General features: G+C 37.7%; 1 long non-coding RNA gene across 2 annotated transcripts in view; it reads right to left on the bottom strand.

Moving 5' to 3' along the window:
- Positions 1–1,917: 1,917 nt before the first annotated feature.
- The window catches only part of LOC116549751, a 197,854-nt gene continuing 179,538 nt past the window's right edge, over positions 1,918–20,233 (bottom strand). Inside the window, exons 2-3 of one of the 2 annotated variants that reach the window (XR_004268043.1) lie at positions 12,671–12,779; positions 1,918–11,224 (exon numbers count right to left, since the gene is read on the bottom strand). This is a non-coding gene — a long non-coding RNA (uncharacterized LOC116549751). The remainder of the gene's footprint in view (positions 11,225–12,670; positions 12,780–20,233) is intronic. The other variant, XR_004268044.1, reaches the window with a different exon arrangement.

Below are 20,233 nucleotides of genomic sequence, written 5' to 3'. Positions count from 1 at the left end.
ATATTTACATATATAGTTGTATATATTAAATAGTCATATAATATACTTGTTTATATATTTTATTATGCATATAATATATACAATTATCAATAGCTATAATGTACTAAGTTCTGATAGAGGTACATTCTATAGGAAAGAATAATAGTTATAATGATATAGACATAATTATTAAATGAATAGGAAATTGAACCATAATTAAAATATATATATTTGAACTCTATTTCCAGTTCCTGACACAGAGCTCCCCAAACCGTTGTAATTTCCTGAGGAATCGGGGAGCAAGGTTCATCTTTGTTCTAATGTTTTGTTTTTAACCTGGTATCTGACATAGAACTTCTAACCTTTTGGACTCTCCTGGGTGCTAGGAGAATCTTTTGTTCTAATATTTGGTCTTTGACCCAGTTCCTAACACAGAGCTCCCAAGACCTTTGTAATTTCCTGAGCGACAGTAGCACCTCTGTGTCAAGTGACATAGAGCTCCCAAATCTCTCGAAATGTCCTGGGTGACAGGAGTTCTAATAAGGCGACTCTTGGTGGCCCACTGAATGGGGGCTGGTCACCAGAAAGACTAAGCCATGATTAAAAGTCTGGAACTTTCAGCCTCACTCTTCATCCTCCCAGAAGGGGAGAGAGGCTGACGATTGAATTAGTAATTAATCATGCCTATGTGATGAAGCCTCCATAAACCTTCCTGAAGCATGAAGTTTGGGGAGCTTCTAGGTTGCTGATGTGGAGGGTGGCATACCTCATGAGGCCGTGGACATTTCCTGCCTCTTCCTGGATACCTTGACCTCTGCATCTCTTCCATCTAGCTGTTCATCCATGTTATTTGTAGTATCTTTTATAATATACCAATCAACATAAAGTGCTTTCCTGAGTTACATGAGCCTCTCTAGCAAATGCTCAAGCCTAAGGAAGTGGTAGTGGTTACTTCCAATTTATAGCCAGCCAGTCAGCAGTTCCAGACAGAGGTCCACATGCAACTAGCATCTGTCATGGGGGCAGTCTTTGGGACTAAACCCTTAACCTGGGAATCTGATTCTAACTCCAGGTAGACTGTGTCAGAATTGAATTGCATTATAGGACACTCAGTTGGTGTCCACTGGAGAATCAGTTGTTGTGTGGGGAAAAGTCCCCACCAATTTTGGTGACCAGAAGTGTTGAGTGTGAGAGTAGGAAAAACAGTTTATATCACTTAGAAATAATTCTTGATACAGTGATATACATATAATCATTATGCATATATAAATGTATAGATATAATGGAACAAGCTAAGATATTCATTCTGTCCTAGTTTGTTCTATTCTATAGAAGATGTGTTATGTTCTCTTTCTCTCCTAGCTTGGTCCATATAATTATGATAATTACCTCTTAGTTCTGCCCATTGAAATGACCTAGAAATTATAACTCTCTCTATAGATAAGTATATATATAGTGTGATAACTATGTGTGTGTGTGTGTGTGTGTATCTCCTAGTTCAATCCCCTAGCTCTATGTATGTGTGTGAGTGTGTATGTATATATCTCCCAGCTCAATCTGTTATATATAGCGCTGTCCATTGCAAAGGCGTGGAAACTATACTGAGGCTACTATAGGTGGACATCCCTAGCCCCTGGTTTTTGGTCTTGATTTGCTATTTACCATTAAAAGAAACCAGGGAATCTTGGAGAAATGGCTAGTTTCAGTGCTGGACAGAAAATGTACAATAAGCCTAGAGTATAGCAGATATCAAGGAAGCCACCAAAGACTAGTAGATTTTGTCAAAAGTTGGAACCAACTTAAAGATAAGGCAATTTGAACATCTATAAGGCCAATAACAAAATTCACAAGATTATAATGAATTATAAAACTCCATATAACTGGTTGTATTTTTAACCAACTCTTTATTTTGAAATCTGGCATTCATTTTGTTTTTTCTATATGAAATGCAACACTGGGTAACCAAATAGTAGATAAGGGGAAGCTTTTCTCTATAGAAGGATCCCAATAAATAAATGGACAAGGAATCATAGAGTTGGAATGTCACCAGTATGCAACCCCTAGTGAGTTAAAGGCCTTGGATAATGAACATCAATGGTAGCTGACATCACAAAAAGAAAATTAAATATCATGTACTCCCTAACACAAAAAAAATTCTTTAAACAAGTTTTATTAAAATTTTTGAATCTACATCTGATTGTGCCTTTTGATTTACAGAAAACACAATTTACAAAAAAATACATAGGACAGAGGAACATATTAAACTACACCATGGGAATGCAATAAACTCTTAGAAATTCTATAGGATAAATGATCCAGTTTCTTACACAAATAAAATATAGTGGGAAAAGGACAGAGATGAAAGCATAAATTGAGTGATTTAAAAGATATTAAAAAATATAGATGAGCTATAAGGTTTAGGGAATTGTACTTGGGTAATAAAGAAAAGTTAAGAAATGATTATTGTAAAAGCCAGTGGTTACTCTTGGTAGCAGAAGTGGGGGCTGTCATTGGGAAGGGCACATGGAAGACCCCTGGGATGCTGACCACATTCTGTCTTTGTCTTAACATGATGGTGGTTACAAGGATATTCACTTTATTTATAATAAGTAGTGAAGCTATACATTTTAAATGCCATTTCTGTATTTAACACAAAAATTTTCAAAGAAAATCTTCCTTTAGGAATTTGTCATCTAGTATGAGGGAAACACACATTATGTGAGAATATTTAGAATATCTAGTAACGCACTATTAGTGTTACATGATTGGTCTCCAAAACAGGTAAAATAGGAGTTCAGAAGAAAGAAATGTCACTTCCAACTGGTGTGGGGACCTTTGATACTCTTTTTTTAAAGGCAAAGGAAAGAACAGTACATCTCAGCTCCAAACCCACTCTTCTTTGCCTTCCTTTGTAATACTGGAGCTGGACACTGCAGACACTTCTCCTTTGCTCTCTGATTCGATGCTAAACTCTGTCAGTAGAAGATGCTAAAAAGAGATTGCAGGGTGTTAATGGCAGGAAAAAAGGACTTTCCTTGTTTCACTGAGTATGCTTTTTTTCCCCCTTTACCTTGAATACTGTTATATTTTATTTAAAAAGAATACAAAAGAAGAGCTCAGAAGAAAACAAATCGCTCACCCCCACCAAAATGTTGTCCTGTTGGTTATCTTCTTCCTCAACACTCCCTCTGTGCCCTCACAGGACCACTCCTAACAGAGACAAGGGTACAAATGGAGCTTACCTACAATTTTCATTTTAAATCAATATAATTTCCATCTGGTACAAAATTTGAAGTTGCAGAATTTTAATTGATTTTAAGTTCTGGGGTACATGTGCAGGATGTGCAGGTTTGTTACATAGGTAAACTTGTGCAATGGTGGTTTGGTGCACCTATCAACCCATCACCTAGGTACTAAGCCCAGCATGTGTTATTTCTGGGCAGTAGCAAGCAGACTCGTGAGGAAATGTCGAGGAGAACCTTGTAATGTTCAACAAAGCACAGGCTCCCACAGTTCAGTGCTGGGTGATTCCCAAGTGGTCTCTCCATCAAGTTTCTTCATTCTCACAGCAGTCAGATGTGTATCTCTGTGCATCCATGCCTTCTCACAGAAGCTGAATATTTCTAAGTCTTGCAGAGCTCTTTCCTCTAAATTTCCACATTCCTTCCTTATTCACTTTCCCTTGGCCTTAGGGATAGTAACTGCTTTCTGGAGTTGCTACCTTTGAATATCTTAGTATTCTCTTTTATACCTTTTAGTACTTAACTATCTTTACCTAGTTAACAATTCTTTATATTAAATTTTACCAGCTCAGATTACTGGTTTTTCTGCCATCTGCTGACTGGACCTTATGCTGATGCAATGTTTGCACCTGAGGCTACGGAAGTCAAACACACATTCACATAGATAGTGGTGAGCTGTTGAAGGCTTCTGAGGAAGAAAATGATGCTTCCTTTTAATTTTTATTTTTAAAAATTATAAATTGACAAATTATAGTTGTATATATTTACAAAATGATGTTCTTAAAATATTATATCAGAAAGTTAAATGCGGCCGACTTGTTTAAAAGAAGGAAAGCCAGGAGGTTTCAGACATGCCTAAGTCATGAGGATGAATTTTAATTCCAGCTCTCCTTTCACTCAGGAAGGGCTAAAATTTTGCTGACAGGGATATGGCAGGCACCTAGTGTGTTTGTGGTTATTTCTGGCCAACTGTTTTCTTATTTTTTTCAGATATTGAAACTGTAATGAAAGGGAATATAAAATATATTTCATTTTCTACAGAAAATAGAAAATTTGAGGGAGAAAATGTGTTTGAGGAAGACAGCCCCAATTCATTTTTTTTTTTTTTGGTTTCTCAAGAAAACTAGATGTTGAAATCAGATAGCCTGGCTCACCTCATTATTTGCCAGTTTTGTGCCCTTGCGAAAGTTACCTAGCTTTCTGTGACTTTGTTTTCTCATTAGTGAAACAGAGATATGTAACAATGACTACATTTAACAGTTGTTGTTAATGTATCTGATGTGCTTAGGACAATGTCTGACCCCCTAGTAAACACTATATATGGTTAATATGTTTAATACTGCTTAGTTTATTATATCCCACATACATGACTTCTTTAGCTATTCCTGATTTTCTTTTCTTGGCCCCTGAGCTAGTGACTGCAGAAGAGATGGTCCTACCCTCAAGGAATTTCTCTTTATTTGGAGAGACAAGACTTAAAGATCAGAGGAAATTGCTGGCAGTAAGCATAAGTAAAAATGCCAACTGCATAACCAAGTCAGTGCTTGCTGTGGGAGGGAGTGGGCTTTATTGCTGGACAAGATTACCCAGGACAAGGTCAGTCAGAAAACAGGTGTGTAGGTGTGTGGATGTGGGAGGGGCAGGGACAGAGTATAGAGAAAGTGGGCAGTGAGGAGGGAGATTTAGGCTAGGAATTTCTGCACCAGCAGCATTTTGATAAATAAAAGAGGAGGTCGGTGGGGAAGGAAGGGATGAGGTGAACAAGCAAAAGGAAGTGAAAACACATATGTGAGAGACATTGCACAAGAGGGTGAGTCTCTGAATTTCTTTTGATAAGAATAACTGAATTCTCAGGCCTACATAGCAGGTGGAGTGATGGGACCATGGTACTGAAATAGCAAAACTAGGAGGCAGAGCTGGCTTTGAGAGGTCAATGCATTTGACTGCTTCCAAGATTTGTTTGTTGGGAAGATTGGATGAGACACTAGATATAAATCATTTAGCGCAGTGCCTGGCATAGAGTCAGTGCTCAATATACGCTAGCTACTATTATTTATGCACTCTAGAAGTCACATTGCAGAAATTTAAGTGCAATGCTAAAAGATGCCGGCCATGAATGAATATGGAAATGTGCATATTATATTTTCTGACTTTTGTTTGTACACTTGGGTTCTTTTTCCTGAAGCAAACAAAAAATATTTTTATAGCAGCAAGATTTAACTTGAATTGTCACCATGATTTTAGCAGAGAAAAGAAAACTGGGATAATAAAACAGTCAGACCCTAAGCAAGGACTTCTAAGAGGCCTTAGGGAAGCAAATTAGCCAATATTCTGTCACTTTTCTCTCCAATTACAAATCTCACTTAGAGTTGGGTTTGTTTTTTTTTTCTCACTTAGAATAAAGGAAATGGAAATCTTGACAGCTTTTGGTTCAGAAACAGTTGATGGTATTGTTAGAACAAGCACATTCATATGCGCTATAAAGCTGACCGAGGGTGCTAATGGCATTTATAGAGCCATGTGGGGGAACTACCTGAAGGGGCTTGGTTGTATTAGAATCCTGTTTACACAATGCAATGCATTTAATTTGTGATAAGTAGATGTAATAATTTATTGACTTTTGTCTTCTTTCTAGACCCTGTATTCTTTCATTTTACTTAAAAATGCATTTATTTAAATGCTGCATGAGCATTGAAAGCAAGCATTGTAACTGAAATTTTATATACCACTGACTCCATAAAATTACAAAGTATAGCATAGGAGATGAGATGTAAAGGAGCAAGCAATTAATGCTGTTTAAGATGTTTTCATTGAGAGCTGGTATCTTTTTTTTTAAAAAAAGTCATGTGTTTGTCTTTTTTCACTGTCAAAGTGAGGTAAGAATCTAGACTCAAAGAAGACTCGAACTGAGAGGTGGCTTGGTAATGGTCTGGTGCAACCCCACGCTTCGTAGACGAGGACATTAAGGGATTACGTAATTTGTTCAAGACCACAGCAGGGCCCACCATCAGGACCAGAACCTGAATCCTGCTGCTGGGTTGCGTGTTGCCTTGTTCCCCAGCTTGTGCTGATACCTCTGAAGAGTCATCACTGATAACTGAGTGATATGATTGGGCTTCGTGTCCCTACCTAAATCTCAGCTTGAAGCTTCCTTTTCATCTTCTGCCATGATTGTAAGTTTCCTGAGGCCTCCCCAGCCAGGCTGAACTGTGAGTCAATTAAACCTCTTTCCTTTATAAATTACCCAGTCTTGGCCAGTTGTTTATAGCAGTGCGAAAATGGACTTATACACTGGGCTAGAATCATTTAAAGCATTAAAGGAGTTCTGAATTGGAAGGGGCTTTTGGGAGCATCAGCCTCCAGGCTTTCAGTGAATCTCAGGGGTTTGCCCAAGGTCACAGATAAGGGTAAAAGAAGGCGGCCTGGATCCAGCTCCCATGACCACTGCATTTCTTTGAACCACTCAACAATCTAGTGGACTAACGATTTGCAGAATTTTCATCAAATAAATGGCATTAGGGCCTGTCTTCACTAAGATCTGTGTTTCATACTTCCACTCACCCCCATTTTCTGACACTCCAATTCTCCTCTGCAGACAGGAGGGGCTGGGCAGGTGGTCTGTGGGCTCATTGAGCTCCAACCTGCACCATTTTGGTGATTCTGAATTCAGTGCATGGATGAATTCCCTAGATTCCTTTCATAAACATTTTGCTGCAACCAGACTAATTATTTCTCGTTCAAACAACCCATGACATTTCCTGCCTCTGTGCCTTTGCAAAACTTTTTAAAACAGTTTTTTTGCCTCATCTTAATTTATTTAATTATGCTCCCTCTGGAACATAAGTGCCAAGACAGCAGAGACCTGTCTTTCTCACTACTGTAGTCCTTCGCTTGTAGGAGTGTCTGGCACATAGTAGACACCCAATAAATATTTGCTAGAAATGAATAGAATTGCTAGAAATGAATAGAAATTATTATAGGTGCTGCTTAGTTCCCATCTTCTGAAGACTTATTAAACCACAACTAGGGGTCTTTGATTCTTACATATAGATTCAATCAATCTCATCTTGGGCTTTTTCCTCAATTCTGACCCAGAAAAAAAGAGATGTCAAGGCTTTTTGCCAGGAAAGATATGACTTGGAATCAACTCAATTTTGCTGCTACTTGGTCTCTGTCTTTGGACCTTAGCACTGGACTTTGTTTTCCCTCTTTCCAGAGTACATCTCACTCTGATGACAAATCCAGTGCCCTTTCCTACCAGGTGGCAGTTCGGTGTACCTTGTTTAACTTAATGTTAAAAAGGTCATGCCATAACTTCTGACTATTAGTTCTTGTGGCTAACCTTCCTCCTGGCAGCTGCCACTGACCCTCGCCACAGTGCCTCCTGTACTCTGGGGATGGGTTCCCCAGGCCTCCATATCCTGCTCTCATTAACTCAGTTACCTCATGATCTGTACCCTGTCCTGTATGGGAGTTATACTTTTGGTACCCTGGTATATCAATATATATTAATATATTTATCTTGCCAGGCTTGTTATTCAGAGTTCTCTCCATAAACTCTGGTGTACTGGAGGATGCTGTCTGCTTGACTTGTCCATGTTCCTTTCCTGGTGCTGTGTGTCTTTAGTCATCCTTGACAACTGGGGTTGGACTGGCAAAGTCAGCCACCATCCTGGATGGCCTCTGCAGTGTTTCATCATTAACTCCAGTTAGCAGAGTTTATTGGCTACATGGATCTTTCTCCCAGAGCTTTTGTATGGGTCCCTTTCCCAATCATCTTCACATTCAGGGAAGGGTGGCTGTTTCCTCATCTATCTACAACATGGTTAAGAGCTAGCATTCCAGCATCAGACTGTCTGAACACCAGGTGTGTGATCTAGGCAAGTTACTTACCTCCAAGCCTCAATTTTTTCACCTGCAAAACAGAAGAAGAACACAGGCCATAACAGTATGTTGTCTCATACGATAATGTTGAGGACTGAATGAGTAAATGTAGACAGTAAATTCTGTGTGAGACCCAGAGTTAATGGGCTCTCCCGCCTGCTTTAACTCTCCAAACTGTTCCAGCCTATGAGCTCCCATATGCTTATATGCCACATCACTCATTCTGGATTTAAGGTACAGTTATGCATAACATAATGATGTTTCCATCAATGATGGACCTCTCATGTGATGGTATTATAAATTACAATACTGTATAAAATTACAAACAAATAAAATTATAATGTTGTATTTTTACATACTTTTTCTACGTTCAGATACACAAATACTAATGTTACAATTGCCTACAGCATCCAGCACAGTCACATGCTGTGCAGGTTTGTAGCCTGCAAGTAATAGACTACTCCACATAACCTAGGTATGGAGGAGGCTATACCCTCTAGGTTTGTGTAAGTACGCCATGATGTTCTCACAAGGATGAAATTGCCTAACGAAGTGTTTCTCAAGACATACTTCCATCATTAAGTGACACATGAATGTACTATATTGCAATGGCACTTTCAATTTTTAGATCCAAGTCTTGCATCCACAGTTATATTGTCAGTTCCTTCAGGTAAAAATATGTGTCTGGTGCCATCTTGTATCATTCAGGCCAAGCCCAGAGCCCCGCATATACGATACAAACAACAAACCCTTTTTTATTGTTGGTATAAATAATATCATTTATTCTAAAAATCAGACACCATGACTCCACAAACTTTGATGAGCCTGCTCATCCTGAAGTACATTTGTTTTGTTGATAGTGTATTGGCAAGGACAAATACCAAGGCAGACAGAGACACTTATTAGCCATCCTGGGGATTATGTGGGTGGCAGCTATCCTGGGACGATGTTCTTTGTTAATGATGTTCTTAGAGTCACTCACAGCAGTGGTGAGAAATAACAGTGATCATGCTGAAAACCTGCTTTTCGATTGGCTTAGGAAAAAGATGATATCTGGGACTTAGCCAGTTGGAGACTAAGAGATTTACTCCATGGTATTTTATATACTGCTTTACTATACAACACTTGTAATGGCAGGCTCTATTCCTCACTGGATAGTTTCATATTTGCCCAGTTGATTGATGATTTTCCTGAAACTTTGTATTTTTGACTTTGCCTACTATCGACCCCAATAGAATGAAAACTTCCAAAGGATTATCATTAAGTTCAAACTTCTTGGAGAAAGAAATTTAGTACTATTAACTGGTCACCTGAGAATAGCTTTAAAAAAGAGCTTATTTGGGTTCTGACCTTAAACTCAACTGGCATTTGTGCTCTGGTTCTATAACATCTGCAGTGAAAGATTATAGGAGATGAGAGAATCAAACAAGTAGACTTATTATGATATTGTCTTAGGCTGTTTTGTGTTGCTCTAAAGGAATACTCGACACTGGGTAGTTATAAAGAAAGAAGATCGATTTGGCACACGATGTTGATGGCTGGAGAGATCCTGACTGGGCATCTGCATCTGGTGAGGGCCTCGGGCTGCTTCCACTCATGACAGAAGGCAAAGGAGAACAGGTGCATGCAGAAATCACGTGGTGAGAGAGGAAGCAAAAGAGTGGGGAAGGAGTTGCCTCACTGTTTAAAATAAATGTTTATCTCAGGAACTAAACACTCACCCATGAGGGAGGGCATTAATCTTTTCATGAAGGATCTGCCCCTATGACCCAAATACCCTCCCCACTAGTCCCACCTCCAACACTGGGGATAATTTCACCAGAATTTTGGTGGGGGGTAGGCAAACCATATCCAGATGATAACAGGGATATGTCAGGATTAAGACTGGAGGCTTACAGGTAGAGGTTGTGAAGACTTGGAGAAAGGGAAACTGGATTCTAGTTCTTTACTTTCCTAAAATGCAAAGGTGATATTATAATAGTCCCATAGTCTCTTTCTATGAAATGGGGGAGAAAATCTATTTCCCTATCAGGTTATCCTCAGAGATTTGTAAAAAATTACACGTTTGCTAAAGATCCTTATAAGCGTAAAAGCACTGCGTAAGTGCAAGGTGAACAAGATGGTTTTGTTGACTACAGTCCCCTGGGCCTGTTGGTGTTCCCAGTGCTTGACACAGTGACCTGGACAGACCAGGCAACAGGGCGCAGGGTGCATGGTTCTGATGGCTGCCATTATTTAACTAGAGACCAGCTGATCTGAAGGAGGGCAGGAATCCTTATGCAGTAAGCCATATTTTCCCCTTAGACTGGATTTGCAAATTCTGATACAGGGATATAGCGGCCTTTGTTTCTGATTTTAGGAAAAGGGTCTGGAGGAAACAGGATCTCATATCTCAGGGTTTCTTTCTCTCTAAAAGGAGAAATCTCCAAACACATCGAGAAACAGATGATTGTTTCTTTATGGGTCAGTCTTATTTTGAAAGGAGAGGATTGAGAAGAATGGACTTAAAATTACAGAAGGGATATTGTTTGGCAAAGAGAAGAGAAGCTGATTTTTCCAGGGGAAAGAAAAATGTGACAGTGAGAGAGCTGAAGGGTTTTATGTCGGCTTGAGGGTTGGCGGTAACCCAGTCCATTACCAGCAGAGACCTGGGTAGACTTCTGGACATTTTTAAGAAAAAGAGAGGTAATTACCTTTCTGCAGTGACTTAAGGGCATTTCTGTTCAAGGCCTCTTCATTTCTTTGTTGAGTCTATAAACTTTGTGAGGGAAAATAGAAATGTATATCTACTTCAAGAATAATGTGACAAGCTATCTTTTACAGTGAATTCTTGCCATTTAGGACTTTGTATTTTTTAGTACAGTGACCTCTAAGAAATGAGAAATAATGACATTTGAAAGCAAGATGTCATGAAAACACACATTAGTGACTAATTTTTTAAGCACATAATATGTCTTAAGTGTTAACTCCCAGAAAAGCAGTGCCCATGTGCTATCTCTAAAGGGAACAGGAAAGATGAAAAACCAAAAGCCGAATATAGATGATTTTAAAATTGAAGTTATTCATTGTCCAAATTCCCAGGGGCTCAGAAAAAAAGCGACCAACATCAGATTGTTATTCTCTTGCAGAAAAGTGGACAAAGTAGTAAAAGAATAGAAATAATTTACAAAAGTAACTGACCCAAACATCAAAATTGCCTCAAGGGACTACAGGTAATAAAATTGTACAGTATTTGGGATCCTGCTAAATGAGCAAATTTTAGCTACTCTTGTCACAAAAACAAAGAAGTGAGTAACTATGTGAGGTAATGGGTACATTAACTTGCTTCACTATAATAACCTTTTAAACTATATACATCTATCCCACAACAACATGATGCATGTCTTAAATATACAAAATAAATTTTATTTTTTTAAAAACAATAACAATCCCTCCCTCTACCTAAAAAGCCTAAGGGATTCTCCAAAGGCTACCCTTAGGGAGAGATTCCTATAAAAATGTTTTCAGAAAAATTCATCTTTTTAACAGTGTTAATAACATTAAGACTTTAAGAAGTACTTTCTGTCTATTAAATTCTGAGGGAAAACACTTATCCAGAGGCAAGAAACAGCTCATGCTAGATGATCCATTAATCCCTGAACTAGGCCTACAAATGAAATGGTTTATAGAGAAAATAATTAAAGAATTTACAATCTTTGTCAAAAACTCAAAATAACTCCCATGATTTCTCTGTTTCAAATAAAGATTCATAGGCAGATCCAAAGAGTAATGATTTTTAAATTAAAAAATTTTATGAGCTTTTCAAGAGAGGAATAAAGCTAGAAGGTCAGGCTCTTTCTCTGAGGGGGGAAAATGGATAATGTGGGAAGGACTATAAAAGCAAAACAGGAGAAGAAAAACCTTTTGAGGCATGCCCACGAAAATGCATTTACAGAGTACAGTAAAACTACTTAATACCCAATTTTTATTACAGAGAGAATGGTTCCCTAAGCAAATTAATAGCAGAAAGAAGATTTCAGGTAGGATCTAGAACTCAATTATGAGAATAAGTCATGCTTGTCATTAGTACAATTTACAAACCAAAAATGTCTCACCTGATGCTTATGTGTTTACAACAGAAGGGCTGCAAACAACTCAATAATGTTTTGGTAAACCACTTGGTTGGATTAAATGTTTGTAAAAATCATCACAGATGTTTCCAGTGGGAGGGATGTTAGAGAAAATCTAAATCGATTCAGTCTCAAGGTATACGTGAGAAAAAGGGGTCCCTCCAGGACTGGGTGTTTGGTGAAAGGTCACAGCTAGTTAGTAAAAAACTGGGTCTAGAACCATGCTTTAAAATTTCCTGTCTAGATTTCTTTTCTCTGCTATAATCCTTTACTTAAATCAGCAATAGAATCATAAATTAATTCAGGTCGGAAAGAGGCCTTACAACTCATCTAAATTTGGGAGTAACCTTTTGGTTGAAGTACAACATACACACTGAAAACTGCACAAGTCATAAGTATGCCACTTAGTGAATTGTCTCAAACTGAACACATCTACACATCAAGAAAGAGCGTTACCAGAATTCCAGAAGATCCCTTGTGTCCCCCTTCCAGTTACTGCTCATTCCATGTCCCAAGATCAAATATTTTTATGCCCAGTTCAGGAATGAATAAACTGAAGTCCAAGCTGAATAAATGATTTTTGAAAGCAAATTATTAGTAAGAACACAAAACATGGTTTTGTGAAGCATACTTTAATATTTTTCCATTACTTAATTTATCAAATTAACTAATTAACTATTTGGAATTACTTAAATTCCATCTCATTCAACAATGTAAAGCCCAGCACAGTATAAAACAGTAGTGAGTCCCCAAAATATTTTGTGGAATGAATTAACGAAATTATTTCTGCCAAGTGGCTGTCTCACTTTTTCTTATATATTTATGCTTTGAATATTATGCATTGACTGAATGTAATATCTTTCTTGTCTTTTATTAGATATGAATCATAAGTGTTGAAGTTTCCTCCTGTTCCATACATGATCTCTGTGTTTTTTGTATGTTTCTCTTATTCTCATTACATCATGTTGTTGATTCCAGGCTGTGAGTGGTTGTGCGTGAGGCACTATGAAGCTGTATGCATGGGTGGTATTTCCCTTTGCAGGAATTTTTTTCTAAGGGGATTAGATGTGAACCACCTACTCACTGGGTGACTTCCACTATTCATATTTGAAGAACTTTTTTCTCTGGGGTTATTTTGCTAGAAAATAACCTTCAAATGCCTGGGGGAACATGGAGACTGCAAGTATTTTGGAAGCAGTGTGTGTGGAGTCGTGGGGCCCAGTCATCATGCAGACTAAATCTTGTTTTTATTTCTACACCTCGTTCCCATTCTCCTTTAAGGATGAATAAAAGTCAAAGTCGTTTTTTTGTCATCATCACACCATGGTAATTTTATACAATGCTAGTGATAAAATATTATTGTTCTCCCGTCAAATCTTGTTAGTCTGATTTTAAACAATTGTGGTTACTACTAAGTTTTTGACTTTATCATAACATAAAAGTCGCCTAGTTAAAGTGTACATTTGATGAATGTTGGCAATTGTATACAGTTTGATGAATTTTGGTAATTGGATTCAAGATATAAAACAGTTCCATCACCCTAAAAAGTTCTCTGTGCCTCTATGCAATTGATCTTCTGCCCCAACTTCTAGACCCAGGCAACCACTCATCTACTTTGTCTCACTATACTTTTACCTTTTCTAGAATTTCATGTAATTAAACCAAATGGTATGTAGTTTTTTGTTTGTTTTGTTTCACTTAACATAATACTTTTGAGATCCACCCAGGTTGTTGTGTGTATTGAGTTCCTTTTTATTACTGGGTAATATTTCATCATCTAGATATATCATAATTTACCTGTTTACATGTTGGTGAACATTTGCCTTGTTTTCAGATTGTGACAATAGTGGATAATGCTTCATGGACAAGTTTTCATGTAGACACAGACATTAATTTCTCTTGGATAAATGCCTAAAAGTAGGATTGATGTATATGTTTATATGACACTGCCATAATGACGTCCAAAGTGACTGTGCCATTTCGCATTCCTATCAGCAATGTATGAGTGTCATCATTGCATCACATTATAATGAACGTTTGGCATTGTCAGCATTTTAATTTTTAGCCATGCTAGTGGGTATGTAGTGTTATCATATTTTGATTTTTATTTCATTTCCTTGATGACTTGTGATATTGGGGGTCTTTTTATGTGCTTCTCCATTTGTTTATCTTCTTTCATGAAGTTTCCATTCAAATATTTTTTTTGTCTTCTCATTAATAGGTTGTTTTCTTCTTGAGTTCTAAGAGTTCATGTCATATTTTGGGCACATGCCCTTTGTCAAATATTTATTTCACAAATATTTTCTAATTTATGACTTGCCTTTTTGTTTCCCTCACCCATGTCTAAAAATTTAAAAGTTTTCAATTTTGATGAAATGTATTTTATCAGTTTCTTTTCTCTTAGAAATCTTACTTATTGTATCTTCTAGAAATCTTTGCCTGATCCAGATCAAAAAGATTTTCTTTCATGTTTTTTCCGAAGTTTTATAGTTTTAGTTTTTATGTGTATGCCTATAAATTTCAAGTTAATTTTTATAAATGTGATACATGGATCAAAGTTAAGTTTTAAATAAAATTATCCAGTTGTTCTAGCTCAATTTAGAGAGGATCTTTTCTTTGTTGAATTTCCTTGGCTGGAGAAAGAAGTTGGCGTATTACAGCAGTAGAAAGGAGGTCAGTGTGGCCTGAATCCAGTGAGAGAGGGAGTGTTGTATAATGATGTTAAAGAGAAGGATAGAGGACAAATCTGGTAAGGTCTTATGGGCCTTGATAAGAAATTTGAATTTTATTCTGAGAGCAATATAATTGCTTCAAGGGTTTTAAGCAGGGCCACTGCATGATATGATTTACATTTTAAAAAGATTATTTTTCATCTATATGCACCAATCCAGTCAAACCAACTCTGATGATGAAGGTCACTAATGACCATGCAATATTAAGCTGAATTTGATGGAGTTTTATTATTTATTCAGTGAAGCAAAGTTTGATCCATAGCTCAGCAGTTCTTAAATTGCCAACTGCACATTTACCTCTTTTCCCCCTTCTTGTAAGAGACTGTATAAAACCAGAGCTAATGCACTTTTTTGGATGCTGCTACTGCCAGAAATCTGTGCCAGGGATATTAAAAATGCTACCGGGTGCTTTATGTCCTTTGGCTTCTCTTCCATTGCCAAGGTAAACTCTATGCTAATGCCAATAGGAAAAAGCTTAAGAAGATTTCGCAGTTATTAGAGATCGCATACCCCTTGGTGATTATTACTAGCCTAATTTGAACTATATGGAATTAGCAAAACATGAGAAATCTAGAACAGCATTTTTATACTAAAGAAAAATACCACACATTGTGATCATCCATTGAACATGAAAATTAATTAAATTAGCCTAAGAAGATAGATTTTGAGATTAAATACTATTCTTCTGTGTTAGGGTAGGTTATAAGAGAAATTGTAGAAATCTAATAGAATGAATTTGGTTTTACTGATTTTACTGAAGATCAGTTAACTGATTAACTTTTGTCTAAATTACCTTCCAAAATCTTAATTCCAAAAGGCTCTTTGTGTAAATATATATTTGTGCTTAAACGGTAGAGTTTTTACTAGATGCTTTAACTTTCAGAGTACTAAATATATTGAAGTTAAGAGATGAAGAAATGAAAGTTAGATCATGTAATTAAAATGTATTTAAAAAAATTTCACTGAATGAATTCTTTTTGATCAATATCACGTTTGACTAATGCATTTCCAAATAAGTTTCAAAATTTGCATCACAACTGTAATTCATCTACCACTGGAACAATAATGGCTAGGAGGATAGACAGCTTATTAAGTAAAATGTTGGTACTAGTTTTAATAGTCTCGGCATTCCTTCTTTTTATTTTCTTGATATTACCTCCACATTAATCCACATTTCATGTTAAAGGTTATTTTTATGCTTTTAAATATGTAATTTAGATTTCGTCTTTGAACATGTTAACACTGATTGAAATAGCCTTGTTAGAATGGAGGTGGTAATTTTTTTATTTGAAGAGATGTAGAGAAATTTCCACTTCTGTTGGACTAGATGTTGTAAAAATTCTCCTACCAAAAGCATCTAGAAATTATGAGAGAAATATCTTTGAAACAAAAGGCAAAATGAAACTGAATGATAAGCTAGCACTAAAGCCCTGACTTCCCTGGAGATATCTAATAATACCAGAAACAGAGGTTAGGCTTTTGACAGCCTCGTAAAGGAATAGGAGATAAGCCCTTTTATCTAGTAAGATGGACAAATAACTAAAATTCATGTATAACACTAATATGCTTACAGGGCTAGACTCGTGGTGAAAGGTCAAACTAGAAAAAAAATACATCTTTTGATGAAGAAAACCAAAAGCAAACTTTTAAAATCTTAGTCCTTGGCTTCAGGTGAGGGAAAATATCCCTTCAGAATTCAGAGTACAAGCTTATTGGAACCTGAGTTCAGGATTTGAACTTAAAACACCTACAGAGTTCAAGCAAGGATATGCTGATAAGTTTAAGTGCTTCCAGGTGGGTAGTGCACAAGATTGGTAGAGCACCTACCAGAAAAACCCATACCCATGGGGAGAAAGGCATTCTTATGTTTTCTTCAAATTAAATTCAGAAAAATAGAAGCTCACACATACAAGGAAACAGTCCACAGTGAGCAGAATCAACAAAAACAGTAAGCCATGAATTAGAGGAACCACATCAAACCTGAAATGTTGATATTATCTAATGAATATAAAATAAATGTGCTTAGTATCTTCCTGGAAATGAAATATATATTTTAAACATGACAAAAGACTAAGAAGATATTTTTAAATTACATAGGGTCGGAAAAGAACTACATAGAGTTTATAAAACTAAAAATATATTCATTTAAAACTCAGTGGTGGGTTACTAATCAAACCAAACACAACCAAAGAGAAATTAATGAACTAAATCTGAAGAATTATGCAGAATTTAGCATGGAGAGATTAAGAAAATATAAAGGACAGTTTAAGAGATATGGAAGACAGAATGAAAAGGTCTGCCATATTTGTAATTGGAGTTCCAGAATAAAAAAGTAGAAGAAAAGAAAATATTTGTAAAATATCAGATGATAATTTTCCACAACTTAGTAAAGACAAAAATAAGAGTTAGGAAACAAAAAAATCTAAACAGAATAAAAACCAATCTTAACTCAGTCACATTGTAAATTAAAGTGAAACCAACAGTGACAAGATTTAAAGTGTCTGGCTAAAAACAATGTACTTTCAAAGGAATACAGCCTAAAGTGATGTCACAGCAGCGAAAATGAAAACCAAGAAAACATATTTAGTGTGCTGGGAGAAAATAAAAGTTAATCTAAAACTGTAAACATAGTTAAACTATCTCTCAAGAATGAAAACAAAATACAGATTTTCAGGCAAACACAAATTGGGGGAGTTAATCTCCCACCAACTTCACTAAAGGAATTTCAAAAGGATATAGTACTTGGGGCAAAAGTAGAATGATCCAAGACAGAAGATTTAATATTCAAGAAAAAATCATATGCAAAAAAATAGGTAAAAATGAGAGTAAATATAAATCAACTATGAAAAAGTAACATTTATTATGCGGTAAAATGTAGAAAACTATTGTATACGGATACCTTTTAAAATGGAAGAGGAATTGTTATGGGTTGAATTGTGGTACCCTCCAAAAATTGGAGTCCTAACCCCTTGTACCTCAGAATAACACTTAGTCTTTACAGAGGTAATCGATTTAAAATGAGATTATTGGGAGACCCAACATGGCCAAATATGAATAGCTCTGGAGTGCAGTTCCCAGCGAGAGACATAGAGAGGGTGAGTGATCACTGCATTTCCAAACAAGGTACCAGGTGCATCTCAATGGAACTGGTTACACAGTCGTTGTATCCCAAGAAGGGCAAGCCGAGGCAGGGTAGGGGCGCTGCCTTACCCGGGAAATGCAATCCCTGGAGGACCACCCCCCTCCCTACACAATGGAGGCCATCGGGGGCTTTTCCATCCACTCCAGCACTCCGGTTCAGATACTGAGCTTCTCCTGCAATTCTTACCACACAAAGACCAGGATATTCCTGGGCCAAAAAGTGCCACAAGTTTCCAGCACAGCTGTTTCAGCCGGCACTGCAGGTTTCCGCACAAAAACTCACACAAATTCAGGTAGCTGTTTCAACTGCTGCCAGGAATGCCTGGGAGACAGAGCTACCCATTCAACTGAAAAAGAAGGGGCTGAAAGCAGGGAGCCAGGTGATCTGGCTATCTGGCTCAACGGGTCCCACCCCAACAAACACCAGCCATCTGAACGCTCTGGATTGAGAGTTTTGCAGCAAGCACAGCTGGACCTGGTAAAGTCCAGCTCTGTGGGGGGAAAGGTGTCTATTATTCCTGAGGCAGTCCACCACTACCAAGTCAGTCCATCATTACCAAGGCAGTCTGCCATTACCAAGGCAGTTCTAACTGTACCTCTGTAAACAAAACCACAAGGAAGTTCACACAGCAGCTGGGCAGAGCCTGCAGCAGCTCAGCAACACCTCTGTTGGCAGACTGTGACTAGACTACCTCCTTGCTGGGCAGGGCATCTCTGAAAAAAAGGCAGCAGCATGACAGGAACTTATAAATAAAGCCCCACCTTCCCAGGACAGAGCACCTGGGAAAAGAGGTGGTTATGAGTTCTGCTGCAGCAGACTTAAATCTACCTGCCCAGCAGCTCTGAAGGGAACAACAGAGCTCCCAGCACAGCACTAGAGCTCTGATAAGGGACAGACTGTCTCCTCAAGTGGCTCCCTGACCCCCGTGTATCCAAAGAGGCACCTTATAAAGGAGAGCTCTGGCTGACATCTGTTGGGTACCCTTCCAGGATGAAGATAACAGAAGAAACTGGAAGCAACCCTTACTGTTCTGCAGCCCCTGCAGGTGATTCTTAGACAAGCAGGGTCTGAAGTGGAACCTCCCACGGTCCTGTAGGAGAGGGGCCTGACTGTTAGAAGGAAAAGTAAAAAACAAAGAAATAGTTTCAACATCAACAAAAAGGATGTCCACTCAGAGACCCCATCCAAAAGTCACCAACTACAAAGACCACAGGTAGACAAATCCACAAAGATGGGAAGAAACCAGCATAAAAGGGATGAAAACACCGAAAACCAGAAGGCCTCTCCTCCTCCAAAGGATCACAGCTCCTCACCAGGAAGGGAACAAAGCTGGTTGGAGAGTGAGTCTGATGAATTGACAAAAGTAGGCTTCAGAAGGTGAGTAATAACCAACTTCTCTGAGCGAAAAGAACACGTTCTAACCCAATGCAAAGAAACTCAGAACCTGGAAAAAAAGTTAGATGAAATGCTAACTAGAATAACCAGTGTAGACAAGAACATAAATGACTTGATAGAGCTGAAAAGCACAGTGCAAGAACTTCAGGAAGCATACACAAATTTCAACAGCTGAATTAACCAAGCAGAAGATTGAAAATCAACACAATGAAATAAAATGAGAAGGCAAGATTAGAGAAAAAAGAGTGAAGAGAAATGAACAAAGCCTCCAAGAAATATGGGATTATGTGAAAAGACCTAATCTATGTTTGAAAGGTATACTTGAATGTGATGGGGAGAATTCATCTAAGCTGGAAAACACTCTCCAGGATATTATTCAGGAGAACTTCCTCAACCTAGCAAGGCAGGCCAACACTCAAATCCAGGAAATACAGAGAACACTACAAAGATATTCCTCAAGAAGAGCAATCCCAAGGCAAATAATTGTCAAATTCACCAGGATTGAAATGAAGGAAAAAATGCTAAGGGCAGCCAGAAAGAAAGGTTGGATAAGCCACAAAGGGAAGCACATCAGACTCACAACAGAACTCTCAGCAGAAACCCTACAAGCCAGAGGAGAGTGGGGGCCAAAATTCAATGTCCTTAAAGAAAAGAACTTTCAACCAAGAATCTCATATCCAGCCAAACTAAGCTTCATGAGCGAAGGAGAAATAGAATCCTTTATGGACAAGCAATTGCTGAGAGATTTCA

This window comes from Sapajus apella, unplaced genomic scaffold (assembly GCF_009761245.1).
Source record: "Sapajus apella isolate SASKATOON/1434 unplaced genomic scaffold, GSC_monkey_1.0 scaffold6, whole genome shotgun sequence".
NCBI classification, from domain to species: domain Eukaryota; kingdom Metazoa; phylum Chordata; class Mammalia; order Primates; family Cebidae; genus Sapajus; species Sapajus apella.
Note: the sequence above shows the minus strand (reverse complement) of the source record. Positions and strands in the feature narration are given on the sequence as shown.